This window comes from Orycteropus afer, unplaced genomic scaffold (genome assembly GCF_000298275.1).
Source record: "Orycteropus afer afer isolate SDZICR_OR568_19922 unplaced genomic scaffold, OryAfe1.0 scaffold00467, whole genome shotgun sequence".
In the NCBI taxonomy this organism is placed as follows: Eukaryota; Metazoa; Chordata; class Mammalia; order Tubulidentata; family Orycteropodidae; genus Orycteropus; species Orycteropus afer.
In genome coordinates this window covers 2008586-2017287 of record NW_006922054.1, presented here as the reverse complement: position 1 = coordinate 2017287, position 8702 = coordinate 2008586, and positions in this window count along the sequence as shown.

The window sequence follows — 8702 nt, the reverse complement described above, 5'->3', positions numbered from 1 at the left end:
TGTTTTAATTGTCTTTAACTTCAAGTTGAACTTGCATATGAGCAGTTGATGGTCTGTTCCACAATCAGCTCCTGGCCTGGTTTTGGCTGAAGATATTGAACTTTATTGTAGGCATAGGATATTATCCTATCACTGAGAGCATTGTACTGTAGAATAGATCTAGAAACATTTTTTTGTGACAACGAATGCCACATCATTCCTTTTCAGTTTGTCATTCCCAGCAGACTAGATTATTTGGTTGTCTGATTAAAAATGTCCCAAACCAGTCCACTTCAGCTCACTAATGCCTAGGATATCAATCTTAATGTGTTCCATTTCATTTTTAACAACTTCCAATTTTCCTACATGTTTGGCAGAATTCTCCAGTGAACTCATCTGGGCCATTTTTTTTTCCCCCATGGCATCTCCAATTTCTTCTTTTGTTATGGGTCTATTCAGATGTTCTACCAATATTCGTTTTAATTTAGGTAGGCCATGTGTTTCTAGAAATTTTTCCATGTCTTCCAGGTTTTCAAATTTGTTGGAGTACAATTTTTCATAATATTGTTATGATCCTCTTTAATTCAGTTTATTTTACTATAATGTTACTCATTTCATTTATTTTGGTTATTTGCATGTTCTTACTTTTTTCCTTTGTCAATTTAGCCAGTGGTATGTCAATTTCATTGATCCTCTCAAACAACCCACTTCTAGTCTTGTTGATTCTTTCTATTTTTCAGTTTTCACTTTCATTTACTTCTGCTCTGATATTTCCTACTTCCTTTCTTCTGGTAACTATAGTTTTCCTTTGATGTTCCTTTTCCATTTGTTCAAGTTGTTGAGTTAAGTTATTGATTTTGGAGCTTTCTTCTTTTTTGTTGTGTGCATTTATTGGTATAAATTCACCTCAGAACACTGCTTTTGCTTTAAAAGAAGGGTTTTGATATATTGTGTTTTCATTTTCTTCTAAGAATTTTTAAATTTTATTTTTAATTTCTGTTACCCAATAATTTTAAAGTAAGGTGTTATTCTGTTTCTATGTATTTAAATTTCTTTTCTTTTCTTTCTGTTATTGATTTCTAGCTTTAGAGCATTATGGTCAAAGAAAATGCTTTATAGTATTTTTATGTTTCTGATTTTTTTGAGGCTTACTTTATGGCCTAAAATATGGTCTATTTTGGAGAATGATCCATGTGCGTTGGAGAAGAATGTGTACTGTGCTGCTGTTGGGTGGTATGTCCTGCATATGTCTATGATATTGGGTTGGTTGATTGTGTAATTTAGGTCTTCTATGTCTTTGTGGGCTTTCTTTCTGGTTCTTCTGTCCATCATTAAATGTGATGTGTTGAAGTCTTCTACTATTATTATAGAGCAATATACTTCTCCTTTCAATTCTATTAGAGTTGTTTTTATGTATTTTGGAGCTGTGTCAGTGGGTACATACATATTTATTATTCTTATAATTGGTGAATTGACTATTTTATATAATGCCTTTCTTAGTCTCTTATTATAAAATTTGACTTAAAATCTATTTTCAAAGATTATTACTACCAATCCTGCTTTCTTCTGGTTACTATTTGCTTGATATATTTTTTTCCATCCTTTGATTGTCTAGGCATTTGACTGCTAACCAGAAGACTGGTGGTTCAAACCCACCAGCCTCTCTTCAAAAGGAAGATTGGGCTATCTAATTCTGTAGAGATACCACCTCAGAAACCCAAGAAGGGGTCACTATGTGTTGAAGTGACTTGACAGCAGTGAGTTTGGTTTTGGTCTAAGGTATGCCAGCAACATATTGATGAATAGTTGTCGTTTTTATAGTCCATTTTTCTGCACTTTGTTGACTATTGCTTAATCCATTTCCATTCAGTGTGGTGATCTATAGATATGAATTCACTGCTGCTATTTTGTTATATATAAGTATATTCATATGTGTAGTGTCAATGGTTTCTTCCACTTCCTTTTCTGTTCTGAGTTCTTTTTGTATATAGATTGTTTCTCTTTACATATCTTTATTGTTGTTTTTGTGCTTACTGAGTTTTTTTAAATTTTTTTCTTCTTTATTGTGGTGAGTAGATTTATTAATTTTCTTTGAAGTTATTCTGAAATTTACTTGTGTCTTCCTAAATTCAAAACAATTGTTTATATATTGATATCACCTTGACTTCCTCTTCATATGGAAGTTCTGTAACTACAACATTTATTTCCCTTTTTGTTTCAGAGTTTTCATTTACAGCCTAAGATCTCTGGTTCCCTGTTATCACTTTTGCAGCTTTATTTTACTTTGTGAAGTCTTTAACTGGGTTAGTATTCGATGGTGCCATATGTCTTGATCTCATGTTGTTGTCTGGAGTTGTTGCTTCTCTGTTGGAAGGATTCTATTTAATATTTCTTGTAAGGCTGGTCTGTTTTTCTTACAAATTTCCTTAATTTCTGCTTATCTAGGACTGTTGTAGTTTTGCCATCATTTTTAAAATATAATTTTGCTGTATACATATTTCTTGGTTGGCAATTATTTTCTGTCAGGATTTTATATATGATATCATATTGCCTTCTTGCCTGTATGGTTTCTGACAAAAAATCAGTGCTTGGTCTTATTGGTGTCTCTTTGTGCATGATACTTCATTTTTCACAAGCTGTTCTCAGAATTTGTTTTTTGTGCCTCGTTTTAGAAAATTTGATTATGTTATGTCTTGGTGACTTTCTTTTGGAGTCTAGTCTATACTCTATGGGGTTCATTCAGCTTCTTGGATGGAAACTTTCTGATCTTTCATGGTATTTGGGGAGTTTTCTGCCAATATGTCTTCAAAAATTCTCTCTGAACTTTTTTCTCCTTCTCCTCTCCTAGAATTCCTATTATGTGTAAATTATCCCTCTTAGTAGATATTACACATAACTCTTAGGCTTTCTTCATTCTTTTCTCTGATTGTTCCTCAACAAAACAGTATTATGGGTTTTACCATCTATCTCAGTGATACTTCCATTGATTCAATTCTACTTCTATGCCTTTCCATTTAGTTATCTATTTCTGACATTTTATTGTTAATCTCCTAGATTTCTAGTTGTTGTTTTTTTTGTGTGGTTTTTAATTGTGCACTAGATTGTCATTTTGTTCTTGTATTGTTTGCTTAAATTCTTCTAGGGTTTTGTCTGTATTTCCCTTGATCTCTTTCAGGAGCCTAAATACAAGTCTTTTGAATTGCTTGTCAGGTAGTTCTGCACTATTTCTTTGTCTGGAAGGTTTTGTGCCCCTTTATTTTTCTCACTTGTTTGAGACATCTCATGCTGTTGCATCATATGTTATTGTCTGGTGTCTCTGAGGCATTAAGATGTTAATGAGTTTATTTACATATTTCTTTATTGTTTGTATGTTTGTTTTGTCCTGATTTTTTTTTTTTTTTTGATATATCAGGGGCTTTGTTTCTTCTCTTTCTCTTTACAATATCTTTCTTCCTTTGCATTATTTTCATTGTTGTTTTGTGGTATTGTTGGTGTCATTTGTCTGCGTGTGATTTCCTCACTGGTAGGTATAGTGGGTCACATTTGTGTCAAATCCTCTATGGCTAGGGTTGTATATCTTCCTTACAGGATTGAGTATAGGTTCTTTGGGGTCCTTTTGGGTTGGTGCTAGCAGTTAATATGTCCTCTGGAGGCCAGGATATAATGTTTCTGTAGCTACTGTGAGGGAGTGCTAGCCAAATGAATAGGATAGGCCTTGTGTGTAGGCATGAACTGACATCTCAGGAGGTGGTGTGTGATGAAGGGGTTTCAGTGCATGTGCAGTCTCTGTGGGAACTCTCTGGGCTTGGACTGTATGATGTTACACCTGGGCAGATGTTGGATGTGGATGCTAGTATTTCCCATTTATCATTTGGCAGAGTGGGTGGGGTGGCTGTGCACCACCGGACACCAGTCTGGTGGTGCAGGAGTACATGCTATGGATAGCCAGGCAGGGAATGGTGGTGGAGGGGGAAGCCACCAGTCACTGGGTGGTTGACATGTGTGCTTCACTGATCAGCAAATGTACATGGCAGGGGGGAACATTGCTGGTCACTGGGAGGGTCGGGGGAGCATACTGCTCTGGTCACTGGTGTGGACACTGGTGTACTCCATGTCAGAGCAGCTGGCAATCAGTTCCTGGCCCTGACCACATGTGAAGAGGAAGGTGGGCCTGTACAGAGTTCTGTCTATTGGGGAATCTCCAGCTGCCATTTTGTGATCTCCTATTCTTTGTGTGCCCACCAACCAATTAATCAGAGACTGCTGATGGTATGTAGTTCTGTCCTTATTTTCTGGCTCCCTCCTTGCTCTGTGGTCACCTGGATTCCTAGAGCTGTTGTCTACCTTCCTGCACTTTTTCTCCTTAGATCTGGCTCATGATCTGCCCACCTTACTTCACTCTGTTTTGTCTATGCAGTATCTCTGTTTCATATTTGGAATTCTAAAAAGTTGCCTTCCTGTGCTCCTCACATGAGAATGCTGTTTTTGTTGTCTCTAGATGGTCATGTTGCACTGGGCTGGCTGGCAGTATACCTACTATTGATAAATCTCCTTGTTTGCTGTTTTCATTCAGTTTCTTCTTCCATTTCAGGTCCCATACAATTCTTTGCCTCTTTGCTGCTCAGGTTTCCAAGACTGTCATCTGTATCAGTTTCACTTGATTTCTCAAGTTTTTGCTATAGAAGGATGGCATAGTGTTTCTGACTAAGCCACCATCTCAGACCATTACCACTATAATGGCTTTTAGTTGTGCCATTATTGGCAAAAAGTGTGGAATTGTCCCAACTGATCACATTACTTCAGTTTCTGTAAACACCTTATATTCTTTTGTATCACCAACCCTCTGGTGTACTCACAGTCTCTAAACTTCTTCAACTTATTGTTATTGTTGTTGTTGTTAGGTGCTGTCATGTCATCTCCTACTCATAGCAACCCTATGCACAGCAGAACGAAATACCACCCAGTTCCGTCCCATGCCATCTCTGTGATCCCTGCTATACATAAGCCCATTGCAGCAGCCACTGTGTCAATCCATGTCATTGAGGGCCTTCCCCACATTCATCAACCATCCACCTTACCAAGCATGACATACTTCTCCAGGGAATCGTCCCTTCTTACAACATGACCAAAGTAGGTGAGATGAAGTCTGGCCATTCTCACTTCCAAGGAGTATTTCCACTGCACTTCCTCCAGGACAGATTTGTTAGTTCTTTTAGTAGTGCATGGTACTTTCAGCATTATTTGCCAGCACCACATCTCAAAAGCATCAACTTTTCTTTGTTCTTCTTTATTCATTGTCTAGCTTTCACATGCATATGAAGCGATTGAAAATATCATGGCAGTTCATGGTACCTTCAGCATTCTTTGGCAGCACCACAACTCAAAAGCATCAACTCTGCTTTGGTCTTCCTTATTCATTGTCCAGCTCTCACATGCATAGGAGGCGATTGGAAATATCATGGCTTGTGTCAGGCACACCTTAGTCCTCAAGGAGACCTCTTTGCTTCTCAGCACTTGAAAGAGGTCCTTTGCAGCCAACTTGCCCAGTGCTATATGTCATCTAATGTCCTGACTGCTGCTTCCATTGGCGTCAATTGTAGAACCAAGGAATGTGAAGTCTTTGACAACTTCAGTCTTTTGTCCATTCATTGTGATGCTGTGTATAGGTCCAGTTGTGAGGACTTTTGTTTTCTTCATATTGAGATGTAATCCATACTGCAGACTTTTCTTCAATCTTCATCAGTAAGTGCTTCAAGTCATCCTCACGTTCAGCAAGCAAAGTTGTGTTGTTGGCATATTGCAGGTTGTTAATGAGCCTTCCTCCAATCCTGATGCCACGTTCTTCTTCATATAGTTCAGCTTTTCAGATTATTTGCTCAGCATATAGATTGAATAAGTATATGGTGAAAGGATACAACCCTGACACACTCCCTTCTTGATTTTAAACCACACAGTGCTCCCTTTTTCTGTTTGAACGACAGCCTCCTGGTCTATGTACAGGTTCCTCATGAGTACAATTGAGTGTTCTAGAATTCCCATTCTTCTCAATGTTATCCACAATTTGTTATGATCCACGCAATCAAATGCTTTTGCATAGTCAATAAAACACAAGTAAATATCTTTCTGGTATTCTTTACTTTGAGCCAAGATCCATCTGACATCTCCAACTTATGGTCTCTAAAGTTAGTTACTGGACAATAACTGGCTTTTTTTTTTTTACTCAGAATGATTGTACTTTGGAAAATTAAAAAACAAAACAGGGTTTGTATTTGAAAAATGTTGTTGTTGTTGTTGTTTGCCGTCGAGTCGGCCCCGACTCATAGCGACCCCTCCTTGGGTTTCCGAGGCAGTATCACTACAGAAGTAGGATTGCCCAACCTTCCTTCCGAGGTTTGAAAAATAGTTCTGAAAAAAAAAATTCTCTATTGACTGTTGCAAGTACTAGGTAATTCTATCTTTAAAAAATTCCTTGACATAGGATATCTGCTGTAGAAGGTAGTTTACTTTTGATTCTGATCATTGAGCTAAGAACTTAAGACCAGATCATTTTGTTGTTGTTTTGTTGAAATTGGTGTCTACTTGTTTACTTGTTATTGTTCAACCACCTCACAATCAAAACAGAAGAGGGAAAGCTAAAATGCATAAATATGTAACAAAGAATACCTGATAGGATGTAGTTTATAATTGTATTGGAATGTTCTTTCTCAACATCTTTGCCTGGCTAATTCCTATTCATCTTTTAAGATCATTTCAAACATTAGCTCCTTTGGGAAGCAAAAGAGCTACACCTTCCTTGTCCCAATCTCCAATGGCTCTAGGTAGTACTTCATTGTACCCTGTGCCTATGTCTAGTATATCAGTCATCACACTGTATCATCACTGTCTCCATAGTTAGGCAATGAATTATTGAGAGACATGTCTTTTCCTCTTGTGTTTTCAGTACCAGGAATCATTGGCAATAAGGAGGTAGATTAGGTAGAATAGTATTAGGTAGATTAGTGGTGAAAGGTGTCAGTAGAGAAGGAGAATGATGAGTGCTACAGAACTAATGAAATGTTTTATTGATGGAAGTGAATTTTAAGCTGAATTTTTAAGGATGTAGAGGACTATAGTGGGAATCCCTGTTTTCACAGCAGAACTGGCTTTTCTCAATACCATGTGATTCTGAGATGTCTTCCTTTAACAAAAACTATGTAATCCAAGTTGTATACAGAAAGCAGTCAAAACATTGGGCACATACATCAACTACAGCCAATCAGAATCTTTTTTTTAAAATGTACACAGAGTGAGAAAGGGTCTTTCTTCCTTATAGATCTCAGGCTATAAGCCAGTCATCTTAGCTTTCCTTCCCTGTCACTACCTATTTTCCATGTGGGAAGATCTTATGTGAAGCAGGAGAGAAACATGGCTGATGAGAGAGACAAGACACTGAGAAATAGAGTGAAAGCAACTGCCATCTCTGAATGTGCTCAGTGGACTTTCAATGCATATATTGTTTTGCTTCTGTTAGAGTGAAATGTGTTTCTATTACTTGCAAACAAAAAGAGCTTATCTAATTCAGTAAGCCTGCATTAAAATGAATACTTACAAAGTTATCTCACAAACATTATCTCATTTTCATCCTAAAATAATTCATTGTGATTAGTATTATTACTGCCATTTTAGAGATGAAAAAATTGTGACTGAAGGAGATAAAACACCTTGTTTAAGATCTCATATGGAAAATGTGATAAATTTACCTGGATGCTATGATTTCAAATTTGATCCTGTATTTTACTATTCCTTGCTGCTTTAGGCTTGAGTTAAGCCTCTAACTCAAATTTAACAAAGTATAGAACATACTATTATAAAAAATGACATAGGCTGAGGCTAGCCCGAGAATGAGTGCAGAGAGCGATAATTGCCTTCTGTTCTGTGCAGAGTATAAGATGGCTGCTACGTAGAAAGGAATGTGTTAACAATACTAAATATGAAGCCCCTTGCTCATGAGTATATTTCTGAGACATCTCAGAAATTATGTGATAGGAGTTATGTGAACTGAAGGAGTAATGGACAAGTAAAATTTATGTATGAAGGCTAGGGTGAATTCATTTCTCATTTTTTACCCACAATTAGATAAAACTTGAGCACGTTCAAGTTACATTTGTTTTAGTCCCATAACCATATTTAAGTTTTAGGAACTAAGCAAAGATGGAAATATATTGTACTTACTGAAATACATTTATATATATTGATCTTCTTAATAGACTTTTCTATCTAGAATAGAAAAATAAGAAGATTCCGATAAAGAAGCTTTGTCTATCTCACAAGATTGAGTTTTCATTTTTATGTTAAATTGCTATTTAGAGGAAAGAGAACATGGTTCAAGTATGTTATACAAAATTTACTGGCTGTGTAATTTTGATCAACTTTTTAATTTCAGTTTCCTCACTTGTGAAGTGATAATAATAATAATAATTAAGGATTATTGATTTAATACATACAAATGTGTTTTATGAATGTTATAATATGTAAATGTTAGCTATTTTAACCTTACCTGTAATATTTTATTCAATATGATTTTGCTTATAACACTCCTCTATTTTAAAAGTTTTCTTCCAGGTTAAAAAGTAGTTCTAGTAACTATTTCTCCTAGTTTTTCAAATAGAAGCAATATTGCCTAGAGACAAATTCTTTGGGTGAATTTCATATTTCACTATATATATATATATATATATATATAT